Raw genomic sequence first — 14,054 nt, forward strand, 5'->3', positions numbered from 1 at the left:
CAAGGATGTAGTCTAGCTCTTCCTTCTAGAAAAGACTACACTGAGTTTTGTATTTTTAAAGTAAACACTGTATTTTGTGTTTGTGAACAAAAATTCAATTTCAAGAATTAACTTTTGCTGATTTAAAAGTTGTCTGTCCAGATCAGCAGTTGTCTCTGAAGTGGGGGGAGTAGTGAACTAGCTCTCTGGAGCCTATGCCATCCTCCAAAGTGCTCTGTACACAGTTGCTATCAGGAGTGGAAGATTCTAAGACCGAGGAAATGAATGATTATACACAAAGAGCAGAGTCCAGTAGAGCAAATGTACATTCAGAAGGTAAGGAAGTTGGGACTTTAACTCTGGTGTTTACTCATCCTTCAATTCCTGGTTTCTAAGCAGCCACACTGCTCCTATCTGTGTCTAGTACTAGGGCTGGAGTAACAGACAGGACAGACAGGACGAGCACCTTCAGGGACCTGATGCTCTGGGGAGTTCTTATCTATAAATTAATCTAATCAGACAATGAAGTCTCATATCGAGCATAGGGATGGCCCTGGCTGCCAGTCTTTTATTTACTAAACTCCTAAAAATATTTTATTAGCAATTATGGACTGAAGGAAGTTTCCATTCGCTAGATTTTGGGACATGTTAGTTGCAAAAAAAAACCCCAAACAACCCAACTTAGGCTTCAGGAAGCTTAGTGTAGGTAGGGAGGGAGGTGATTAGACATTAATAGACCTTCTTCTAGCCTACTGTTTTCTCTGCTGTCCTTGGCAAATCACAGGGGAAAATGTTCACGCTAGTTTGTGTCATATTTTTCTGAGCATAATTGTCATCCCTTAGTGTTAAAACGTTGCCATGTGAGATGTCTAATCTGGTCCATCTAAGTAGATCCCAACCAGGGCAGAATTGTGTCTGAGTTGTCACGCTGCTCTCTAAACCCTGGGAACAAGACCTAGCTGTGGATGCAGGTCAGAATCCGTAGCCTGACTCTGAATGCTATGTGTACATAGCATGATTAACTGTGCTTTTCTCGTTAGGAACTGGATGGGAGCAGATTCAGTGTAGGGCAAATGCAGCAACGAGACAGTTAACTTGAAGTGTTTGAGAGATATACATTTCTTTGGGAGCAGAAGTGAGGACCCCACAACTGGCAAGAGTTTGCCTATCGGAAAGAGGAAGCTCTGGCTTGTGCTTTTGTGGTCAGGGTTGGGGGGGATGCATTCAGTGTGGCGAACTGGGAAAAGAATAACCAGGGTACGAGAGAGGGCCTTTGCTACCATGTTTGTGATGAAAATGGGAGTGGTTGGGAGAATTAATACATTCATATGGGTTCCCAGAGACGTGTGTGTCTCTACATATCTTCAGTGCATAGTTGCATGGCACAATTATTGGCAAGTGTTTGTAAGTGACTGACTAATTTGAAGTGATTGATTGGTGATAGATTCTTGATTGTAACTAAACGAAGCAGTATTGATGGTTTGAGTGGAATTCGGTTAGATTGGCTTGAAGGAGGGGCAGGGGTTGTCATATCAGCACCGAAGAGCAGTTGAGTGGAATCGAAGAGTGGAAGTGGGTCTGAGAGGAGTCGGTGGAGGACTTGAGGGACATATGATCAAAACACGTTGTATAACTGTGTGAGATTCTCAAAGAATTAATAAAAAAATGCATTAAAACAACAAAAAAGATAAATAAGAAATCCCTTCATCTAAGTCTCATTTTTCTGCTTCTGTGATGTCTGAACAGGAACATCTACCTCAAGGTAGATGCTGCTTTGAAAGATGCTTTGAAAGATGAGCGGATTTAGGAGGCGACAGAATCTCTCTCTTCAGCCTTTGCCCTGGGAATTCTTCAAACGCAGGGCACCTCCTACACTTTTACATGACCCGCAGCTTCACTTCCTCTTTTTGCTTAAAGACACATATTCGAATATATTCCCCGAGTCAAACTATAGTTAGGCTTTCAAATAATTGGTGAGAGAGAGAGAGAGAGAGAGAGAGAGAGAGAGAGAGAGAGAGAGAGAGAGAGAGAGAGAGAGAGATGGATGATGCGCTCAACAGGGCAGAATGCATCACGTTCGTTCGTATGCACCACGTGCAATTTTTAGGTACCAACTGCAGGTCCTCTATCTGAAGCATTTCTACAGCTCTGACCAAACATCCGACTTTGCCAGACTCTTTTGAAATGGAAATAGCCAGTCTGGCAGACATCTAAGCTGAGTCCTGACAATGAAGAGAACCCCTTGCGTGTATTCAGAAGCCCCTGCAGACCAGGACCACCGCAGCCCCCAGGTTCCGCACCTGGGGACAGGGGAATTCTAAACAAGGACCCTTGGGCAATCCCCACTCTTCCCCCAAACGGTCACAGGGTCTGCAGCGGACACAGAAGGCTCCAGCTTCTCCCGAGAGGAAATGTGACCGTGGAGAGGCACTGGATAAAGGGAACTTCTGGGCTGGCTTTGTCCAGAAATTTCCTGTTGAGTGTTTCACTTCACGTTTAGGAAAGGATTGAGGAACTCTTGGGAATCAGTTAACAAAAGCAGGGGACACAAAGAAACACAGCTTGTGCCTGGGTCTTGGGGCTCCTGGTAATACTGCTGCAGCAACCAAGGGCAGTCCTGGGCTTCCTTGAGTTTATTTTACTTCTTGTCTTTTTGATTTTATGGTGACTGTGAGTGCATTGAGGTGTGTGTGTGTGTGTGTGTGTGTGTGTGTGTGTGTGTGTGTGTGTGTGTGTGTGTGTGTGTTTCTTTTCCTTCAAGGCTATTAAAAAAAAAAAAAAGAAAGAAAGAGGAAGAACCGGAAGTGGTTCATCTATCTCTTCCTGCTCACCCATACTTTTTGCCTTTGCAAAAGTGCACCGGCATAACCACCACCTCCCGCCCCATAATGCTTCCCGTTTCTTCTGACCCTTCATACTAAGAACCTCGACCCAGACCAGACCCAGGGAGATTTAAAAAATAAACCAGGCCAGACCAACGAATACAATACGTTCAAGTATGCATTAAAGTCGTGTGCCGAAAGAGTCTGTATCCTTTAGAAGGATGGTTTTAGCATTACTCTGAATGTTTTAAAAGCAGTTCTTGGAAGACTGGAGAGGGGAAAAAAAGAGTGCAGTTCTTTCTTTTCATTTCATGGATCCTTAACCCATATTTAATGCAGAGCCTGGATTTTAGACATAGCAAGTGTGCTTGTAATTATTTCAAACAGTTAAAAAAGCTAGTTAATGATGTTCAACATAAGTAATCATGTTAAATAGTAAAATTTAATTTCTTAAAAACTTAAATCCTCATATCTTCTGGAATGCATTGTACTGGAGGATGTCTGAGTAAATTAAATTCTCTCCTGCACACTAAAGCATCAATTTCCTTATGGTAATTATCTGCTAGATTGGATCTGTCAGAGGCCGGGAAGCAAGGCTGACATTATACCCTCTTTACAAAAAATGATTACAAAAAATTAAGACGAATGAGTAAAATTAAGGCTGTGGCTGGTAAGCCTCTATAAAGCTCTCATGGATCCTTCTACATAAGATACCATTGTACCCTGGACTAAGCTTTTAATGACTAGCGTATAATCAGGTGAAGTCCATTAAAGTGCCGCAGAAGTAACGATAGCAGAGATAACGGCGAGAAATGATTTTCCGCCAAGTAGAAGCAATTTATTCCACACAAAAATGAATCTCTAACGGAAGTGTCTGGATGGATGAGGAACTTGGCAAAAGTGACAGGATCTTTTTCCTGGAAAGTCTGAAAGAATGGTAGCACACAAGGGTTGCTGGGAGTCTTTTCACAGTTACCACTCTGGGAACGGAGTCCGGTGGAATCCCCGGGCTTGTCAAAGCTTGCTGCAGTGTGAGCGGAGCCTACAGAGTCACACTGCTTCCAGAGTGCAGCCCTCTGGTCTAGGTTCTTCAGTAACGCCATCTCTTTCAAGTCTGTACTGGGCATGAGCTGATGGTGGTGTGGGGTAACTGGACTGTTATGGTTGTTGAACCAGCTGTGTATAAAGCACTTAGGTAATGTAATTGCTGGCTATCAGGGACAGTGCATTAGTTTAATTAACTGTAAAAGAGTAAACACAACCCCCCATAGAATCACAGGGAAACGGGGCATTAATTAGTAATGATAAATGCATAATGGCATTCGAGGGCTAGAGTGCTACCATCCAGGCATCTCCCAGTTTTTTATCTCTGCTGCCCCAGAAGTCCTCACCTAGCCCTGGCTAATTAAGCCTTTCACTTGGGGTTTGTTTCCAAGGCTCCTTTCTCCTTGCTGTAGTGACCAAGACCACTGAGTCTGCAGTGATTTGTCCCTCTAGATCTCTGTGTCCTGATCTGTAAAAATGATATCACTAATGACTTCACAGCCATCAGGATTGCTGTGAGAGTGGGGAACCTTGGCCTTGATACAGTGCCCACCACTGATTGTAAGGTAGAAGTTGCAGCTGGTTGCCCTGAGGGCCCTGTGTCCCTCTTGCCATCTTCTGCGAGCTCTGAGAGAGCAGAAAATGTAACCTGATTTGAATTAGTGCTCTATACCTCTTACAATATGTATTCAGTTCACAGATCTTGATTCAAGGGAAAGGGCAGAAAGAGAGTTCAGTGAGTAAAAGGTTCTTGTGGCCAAGCCTGTTGACCTGAGTTTGATCCCTGGGATCCACATGGTAGAAGAAAAGAACGGACTCCTCTAAGCTGTCCTCTGACCTCCACATGCATGGCATGGCATACCCCTCTCCCACATAGATAGATAGATAGATAGATAGATAGATAGATAGATAGATAGATAGATGTAATAAACATCAGGGGAAGATGAAGATGGGATCCCAAGGACACAGTCAGTCTCATCTAGCTGTATTTGTATTCATCACACCAAATCAACAAAGATTTATGAACTGAATACACATTTATAGGAAGGTAAGGGGAAGTAAATACATGCAGCAGGCTTGGCTTATGGCTCATTCTGCTCGAGTATCTCTGTGGAGACCTGAATCTATTCTCTTGTTGACAGTTCTACAGAGACAGGAGGAAATGGTCAAGAAGATGCCAGGACATTTTGTGTGACACCATGTGTAACTTTTCTTGTCACTGTGATCAAATACCTGGCAAAATGGATATGGAATTGGGTGGGGGCAGATCTGGGAGGAGATTGGGAGAAGGAATAAATGTAATAAAAATACCATGGATGAAGCTCTCAAAGACTTAATAATATATTTTTACAAGGTAACTTATGGGGAGTATGACCTACTCATCCTTGGTTCTTTAAGGAAGATGCATTTTAGAAACAGCAACAAGAGAATAAAGACCCAAGCTTACTAGCATAACACACCATGAGAAACTTTGGATTCCTGCCTATATCACATATGTAAATTACTTCAAATGGATTAACACTAAGTGTAAAATTTAAAATGGAAACTCTCTTGGAGAAATTATTAGGGGAAGTCTCTAGGATGTTGAATTCTTGGGTATGTTTCTAAGAAGGTAGAGTCCAGCAGAGTCAAGGAGGGACAGCAGTAGGAACATGAGATTCCTGGCCATGTCAACCAACAGTCAGGAAGTGCAGAGAGATTAATGCTGTTCATTCCCCCTTTATGTTCATTCCAGAACCCTTGCCTATAGGATTGTGCCACCCACATTCAAGGCGGTCTTTCTTCCTCAGTTAACTTCTTGAAAATGTGTTCACAGATGTATCTACAAGTGTGTCTCCTAAGCAATTCTAAAAGCAGTAAAGTTGACCATGGCAATGAGCTCTCACAGCACCCTTGTAGTGAGGAATCTGGTGAAGCTTCCCATGGTACATGTTGAATACTCCAATCATGATTGTGGGATGAGAGCATGAGGGAGAAGAATATCATCTAAGAGCTCAGACGTAGGCCACCAGATCTAGGAAGTCCACGTGAAGGCCTTTGAAATCAGAAAGCATTTACACAAGTTGCTATCCCAGATCACACAAGCAGGACACAGAGAGGAGGTGTGTTGAGTGGAAAGTTGGAAGTACAAAGGAGCAGCTACAACAAGTGAAGTGGTTAAGCAGTTGCAGTCATAGCCCAACACTGGCTATGAACGCAGTGTGCAGGAGGTTGGTTTGCATGAAGTTCTTGTGTTCCTGGGAAACGTACTGGAGGTAAAACTAGTGATTAGAGCTGTGTTGTGGCCTTCTCTGAAGCTCTTTACTCCTTGGGCCCCAGATCTGGATGACGTATTCTTGAGAGTACTTGGAAAAAACAAAAACAAAAACAAAACAAAACAACAACAAATCAAGGTCTGAATCAGACCCAGTGCCCTTGGAGTTCTCCAATTTCTCCCTTTACCTCCAAATAAGGCGATTGATAGGAAATTTGTTTGGTGTCTAAGGCTGTAAGACTGTGACCTGTACTGTGTGATGTATAAACTGAAGTTTCAGGTGGGTAAATTCTTAATCTCACTTTGCACCTGGTATGCTTAGTCTGAATCCCTCCCTGGTGGCTCTGTAAATGAACACTTAGAAAGAAAGCATGTACAGGTGCAACTGGACTTACCATGGGCCTCTGCCCTGGTAAGCCTTTTGTAAATTGTAAGGTTGTATCAAAACCTCAGATTAGCCACACAGCACCCTGTAGTCTGCTGTCTTCCTCTGTGATCACACTGCTGCTGACCAGCATCATGTCAGAGCATCACTGTGTCCAGGAAAAGATCAGAATTCAATTTTTTTTTTTACAGGCTGAACTCTTTTTATTATTTTTTTTTTTTTTACATTTTTTCTTTGTTTTAAATTTAATTTAATTTTACATATCAGCCATGGGTTCCCCTGTTCTCCCACCTCCCGCCTTCCCCCCAGTGGTCTCCCCCCCATTCCCATCTCCTCCAGGACATAGACTCCCCTGGGGATTCAGCTCAACCTGGTAGATTCAGTCCAGGCAGGTCTAGTCCCCTCCTTTCAGGCTGAGTAAAGTGTCCCCGCATAAGCCCTAGGTTCCAAACATCCAGCTCATGCACTAAGGACAGGTCCGGGTCCCACTGCCTGGGTTCCTCCCCAACAGTTCAAGCTATTCAATTGTCTCCAGAGGGCCTGATCCAGTTGGGGGCTCCACAGCTTCTGGTTCATAGTTCATGTGACTCTCATCCAATAACTGATGGAAGTGGATGCAGAGGTCCTCGGCCAGACCCCAGGTGGAGCTCCAGGAAGTCCAGTTGTCGAGAAAGAGAAGGGATTGTAAGAACATGAATTGTTGAGACCAAGATTGGAAAAAGCACAGGGACAAACAGCCAAACTAAAAGAATTCAAAATTTTAATTATGACTCCACTGAGTACCTGGCATTCATTCTATCATAAAGTAGAGGCCATGTCAGACCATTTACATTGACGATCCTTTGTATGTTGTAGTAGCCATGATGATCTCTGTTGCCATGGAGTGAGGAGTACTTAGAGTCTTCCACATTCCTTTGTTAAAATTTTAACACCCAACGTGACCCATCTTTGCAGATTCCCACACTGCAGAAAATGCAGTGTTTCTGTGAGATGGTGTCAGTGCTGTCCTGGAACTCACTGCATAGCTCATACTAGCCTCAAATTAATGGAAATTCTCCAGTCTTAGCCTCCAGAATGCTGGAATCACTGATGTGAGTATATCTGTTTATTCAAAGCAGCCCTCTTAGGTGCCTTGTGACCTAATGCACCCAGGAATGCTTTCATTATTGTGAATATTCTCAAGATGGAGATGAAAAACAACAATCCTTGAAATCAATGACATCAACATCTCAGGGCCCTTCTGAGACCCAGAGATGCCATTGGACTTGCTGGAAATCATGCTGCTAGCTGAATCAGAGCTTACTGCTTCAAGTCACTTAAATTCTCACTATTCCTTACAGTCATTGGCAAGATTTTATTGATTTCTTAGACTATCACAGGAATAAGTATGTGCTATCATATCAAATGTTTTGGCCCAAATAATGATAGACTACTCACCTCAATCTAAAACGATTGGCTGAAAAATGAATTCAAGAAGGTGGAAGTCCACACAGAATACCTGGATATTATTAATATTAGGTAAAAACAAAAGTTTAAAGAGAACAATAGCACAGACCTTGCCCCAAATGTATTCAGCCATGGTACATTATGAAGAGAATTTGCATTTGACAGGAAAACCAAGGGGACAGGTCTCCTGAAAACAGATCGGTGGGGGCACTGCTTTTGTGTTAGAATAGCAGAAACCCAGCCTCATAGAGAAAGGTTATAAAGAGATCGGGACTAGTACGGAGCAGTTTCCTTCCTGCACCAATGACGACACAGATGGGAGCAAGAGACCTCGGTGGCAGTGGATACTCACAGAGTAGAAGGACCTAACCCCGTTTCACTCTCTTCAGACAGTAACAGAAGCTAAACCAGCTTCCCTCCTCCCTCTCCACACCCTCTGATAGACCCCCAAAGCGCCACTCCTTTATTCTACACTAAGCTCCAGCAGCAGTCCTGTGCCCCTGGGCATGCACAGTCATCCTCATGGGGATTGTCCATCTGTGTACCTGCCACCTCTTACACTTTGGAGGGCTCCCTTGTTCTGAAAACTCCCAGAAGCCCATTCCACACAGAATCTTCTCTGAACGTCTACACACTCAAGTACTGTATGTGAGTCCTTTTCTCCACATGATTTCCTAAGCACTCACGTTTGTTTGGATACATGTATGCTGTGCATGTTCCTGGGTCATAGGAGGCGTTTAGTAAGTATTGGTGGGAGTCGTGAAAGAGCCAAGTCAATGAGTTTGAAGTAGTCTCCTCTCATCTTCCCCATCTGAGGGATCCCATTACATGAAGTATAATAGTTACTATTAAAAAACCAATTTATTTATATATTATTTGTCTGTATGTGGAGATGTAGAAGGACAAAGCTCAGAAGCAGGTGTTCTTCAGTCATATGTGTTCTGGGGATTGAACTCATGGCAGCCTTGTCGGCAAGCACCTTTATCTCCTGAGCTATCTTGCTGACCCCACAACTCCCTGTCTCTCAGGTATGTGAACTTCAATTATCTTCTTGTAACATTACCTTTATTCCCAGAGTATGACAACTCTTTCCTAACCTTACAGGACATTGTCACTGGCTTTGTAAGGCAAATGGCACAGAGATAAACATGGTGCAATAAAAATGATGAAAAGGCTATCTTTAATTTCCCTTTCGAGTGAGAGGGCTTCAAAAGGAGAGTTGTTACTGGATCTTTAGGGTGAGGAAGTTGGTGTAGAAAAAGCAGATAGTCCAAGCAAAGGCAAGAGACACTATTAAAATAATAAGAACTTGCCACACCAGCCATGAGCTGAGAGACTGGCAAACAAATGTGCTTGGAAAGAGCAGCTGTAGGGACCATAAGGTCATGTTTAGAAAGATTGGTGTGCTTGGCTAACGGGTTGGGGATCAGGTCCAAAGGCAAGTGCAGTCACTGATGTATTTTTATGACATGCTAAATGAACAGATTCACATTTTATTGTCAGCAAAGAAAATAATCTTGACAAAAGGAACAGGAGTTCCTGGCAGAACTAAAGGGCTGTTCATGAAGGGGTGAAGATGCTTGAGGGAGCTCAGGGAAAAGCTGAGAATTTAGAACTCCACTGGAGACCCAATAGTAATTACCCAAGGTTGGGGCTGGTGTAGTGGAGGGCTGGTGAAGGTGGTTAGATTTGATCTATGTAGATGGAATACAAATGTAGATATATCATTCTGAGCCCTATTACTATGTACAGCTAGGTTACTGAACTGATTCAGAAAACCTTCTGTATGTAGACCTCCACTGTGAATGGGCCATGAGGTTGGTCATAGACACACACTGCAATGCTTGTGTGAAGCAAAAAGTTAGAGAGCCACTGTGGAAAGGTAACCCTCATGCAGCCATGCATTCTGAAATAGTTTAATATTTGGGCTGCAATTAACATGATATTGTATGTATGCATCTTTTTAAAAAAATGTGTTGTAGAAAATGGCACAGCTTCTGTGCAGGCCATGTCCTAGAGTAAGGACCATACAGAGAACACCAGACTCTAAAGGAAATAAGAGTTGCTGAGAGGCGTGTTTGCAAACCTTTTTCTTCTTATCTACCTCAAGCATGTCTTCATCTACTTCTGGTGCATCTCTTGGCCTTGTTTCTTTCCTATCTATTCTGCATCCTGCCCCCAGTATGAATCAGAAGGCACTTGGAGTTCACTACACATGCCTCAAGATTCAGAATGGAGACTCCTTTTTGTGTATCCTCCAAAGTCTAAGCAATTAAAAGGCTCACTTTGGCCCTGAAGTCTTATCTAATACAAAGATTCCTGTCATATACACCACCCCTATCCTCAGTGTGGAGAGATGTCAACAGTCCCTTCTCCTGTCCCTGTATGAGTCCTCAACCTGGCAGGAGCCCTTCACTCTACTGGTGCTACCAGAATCCAGATGGTATAAGATTAGAGAACAGTCTAGGAGAAAGTGGAAGTAGGGTGCTAAGAGCAGTTGTTTGCTTCCTCCAGAAGTTCAGAAGTTAAAATAAAGAGAGGAGAAAAAGGATGGCAGCTTGGAGAGGCACAGTAAGAGTCATCAAAGTGGATTTTTCCTAAGCACCTGGCCAGACAGCAAAGAGGAGCCAGTTGCTAAGAAGTGAGCAGAAGTGGAGAGGTTTCAGAGTTGAGAGGGAAGGGTGAGCCTTTCACAAGTGAGTGCACATCTTCTTAAGAGGAAGAGAAAGACTCAGAGATGGACTCCTGGGGAGGAGGGCAGAGTAGCAGAGGAAACAGGTCAGCCACTTGGGATGGCCCTGGGTCTCCACAGGAGCATGGGGAAAGGACTAGAAGATCACAAAACACTTGGTAACAGTCACACCAGAGATATGTAGGCATCTAAAAAGAGAGGAGCAGGTTATAAAAGCACAGAAACCATACAGCAGAGTCAATATACCAGAGTTCCCAGATAATGAAATGGCCAGAACAAAACACAACAGGAAACATGCATGAGACCACATAGACACAGTCAGAAGGGAAGCCACTCAGAGTCCTTGCCATATGCAGTAGGCAGATACATGGCTTTACACTTTCCTTGGAAATGTTCAGAAAAGCACTTAAATAGTGCTACAAAAATGTCAGCAATGTCAGAGATGGGGACTTCATGGAGGAGAGCTTTGGACGCCTGCCTTCCTGCTGGAAGCCTCATGTTTATGTCAATGCAGTGATAGTCTAAATTCACACTCTGCCTTTCCCTCTGGACTGTGCTTTCTCAGGCTGGAGCATCTCGGGTGCTGAAGGTTTCTGTGTGGGCTGACTGTGTGCTGTAGGCTGGGCAGAGTGGAGCCAACACAAGTTGAGCTGAGGGAAACACTCTGGTTGTTGTCACAATTTCTGTCTGTTCTTTGCGCTCAGATTAAGAGCCTCAGAAAAGCCACCTAACAGGACTCCATGTCCTCCTTCTGGGGTAATAAATGATCTCTCTCTCTCTCTCTCTCTCTCTCTCCCTCCCTCCCTCCCTCCCTCCCTCCCTCCCTTCCCCCCCCCCTCCCTCCCTCCCTCCCTCCCTCTCTCTCTCTCTCTCTCTCTCTCTGTGTGTGTGTGTGTGTGTGTGTGTGTGTGTGTATGTGTGTGTGTTGGACAAAACCATGGAAGCAGTCAGGAGCCTGATGGGATGGGGACATCCCTATGAAAGAGTTGAACTCTTCTCTCTGGTTGCAAAACAAAGGGCTACCTTTTGGCTTAGCAGGAGAGGTGTATCTGAAAGACACAAGGAGCCTTCTGCCCCCTCTTGGATTGTCTGCTTATGTAGCAGTGCGGATGTGTGGGAAGGTGTTACAGCAACAGGATGTCTGGGTAAAGCCTCACACAACTGGGGTTTAAGGAGAACCACGAAGGAAATGGAGAGGGGTGAGAAACCCTGCATTTGCTCTAATGGAAGTCTAAATCATGAACCAGCCCTAGTCAGAATGTTTTACCTTTACTCTTTGTATCCTGAGGGGTACAAGGATATATTTAATGGTTGGCACTGTTTATGTTCATCATATGCAACAAAATTGCAACTGTTTCAGTGCATACCAGCCTTGCTTTCAGAAATGGATTTGTAACATTTGAAATGTGTCTTGACATTGACCTTGGCAATGATATTTTGGATACCACACCAAAAGCCGAGGCTACAAGTTAAAAAATAGATGGGGATATAGCAAATTAAAGCCACTGCAGAACAAGGAAACAATAAGATGAGAAGACAACCTAAGGATTGGGAAATGTACTTGTGACCTATGTGTCTTATAAGGGTTAACATCCAAGGTATAGAAAAACACTCATGCAATTCAACCACAAAAGCCCTCAATGAGTAAAGGACCTGCACAGATACTCTTCAAAAAAGACATAAAACTGTGAGAAAAAAGCATGTGAAAATGTTCCAAATCACTAACAACCTGAGAATATAAACAAAAACTTGAGATATCATCTCACACTCAGTAGGATGACTTATCAAAAGAAGAAAAGACAGGAAACACTGGAGAGACTGGAGAAGAGAGAGTCTTTCACAATGTGGGAGGGAATGTATATTGGTGCATCATTAAATAAATCAGCATGGGAGACCCTGGGCACATGAGAAATGGAGTTCAGAGATGATTCAGCAACCCCATTTCAGGTACATATGCATCCAAGGATATGAGAACTGCTTCAAAGAGACACTTATATCACATGTTCATTGCTGTCCCTAATAGCCAAGATATGGATAATCCAGGTGCCTATTGATGGACGAATGAATTATGACATAAATACATGTATCAAAATCGCCCCTCCTGGGTTATTCTTCATTCCTATAAAAGAGGCTGCATAATATAAACATGGGCAAACCTAGAACACATTAAGTGAACAATCTAGAAATAGAAAAAAAACTTACATGATCACATTTTATGTAAATTTATATTTAACAAACTAAATACACAAAGGCACATAGCAGTGGTTAGAAAAGATAGATGATTAGTAGCCGGAAATGGAGAGATGTAGGTCAGAGGATAAGCCCCAGCAATAGAAAAGAACAAGTCTAGAGATGTAACACAACATGAGTACTATGGGTAATAGCAGGGTACTAAATTCAGAAATTTTATTTCTGAGTAGATTTTAGTGGTTCTTGAAAAACTGAGAGATGGATATGTTCATTTGTTTGACTATATAACTATTTCATTACCTACATATGTATCCTATAACACCATATTCCTTTAGATACACACAGTAAATTTTATTTTTTTAAATTATACATATAAATATTGAGATTGGAAAAAATCTCTTGGAAGTAAATGAAATTGAATTCTAATTATTAGCCTGAAAAGCACTGACTTCCTATTGAGATCTGTTCGGCACCAGATGGCTGGATATTCAACAGGGTTGTCAGACTGGAAATTTAGATATGCTGAGAAAGCCCACTGTCAGTTGGTACCTTTCCTCCCCTTTAAGGTTGCACTTATAGAAGAGACCTTGTGGGATGGGGAGTGCACAGAAGCCTTGAAGTGGCTTTCCACACTCCTAAGAGTCCCTCTGCCCTTTGTGGGCTGGCTGCTGTCACCTGACCCTCAAATATCTGAGACCAAGTCAGTCCTCTCCATCCAAGAGTCACTCCTGGAGGCAATTCCACTGAGAGATCTTCTTCAGCACCCCAACAAGCCCTAGCAGCTTGTAAGTGCATGCCTCAATTTCCTCCTGTGTGAAATGCAGTTGGTAAGAGCCCCTAGTACCTACTTGGGTACCCAGAAAGTAACATCAACTGAGTGTCCAGAGCGATTGTCCCATTTATTCTGGCTACCATCCTTTGCTGCATTGTCTATCTTTACTCTCTTGCTTTCTCCTTGTGAGTAAGCTGTGCTCCTACAAATTGCTGGGACACCATCAGTGTGTGATAATATAATCAGAGAATGTGAGAGTTAAACAAAAATGGACGAATGAATAGCAAAATGAACAGCTGGGTGACCCTCTTCTTGAATGCTGTTTCCATTCACAGCTGCTGCTTTCCAAAAAATTCCAGTCCTTGGAAAGAGGTCAAGTCCCAGCCTCAGTCCTCAGAAAGCCCTTCCGAGCCACAGAGCATAGACTCCAGATCCCAGCATTATGAAATTATGACATAATGACACCTCTA

Source organism: Onychomys torridus, chromosome 10 (assembly GCF_903995425.1).
Source record: "Onychomys torridus chromosome 10, mOncTor1.1, whole genome shotgun sequence".
In the NCBI taxonomy this organism is placed as follows: domain Eukaryota; kingdom Metazoa; phylum Chordata; class Mammalia; order Rodentia; family Cricetidae; genus Onychomys; species Onychomys torridus.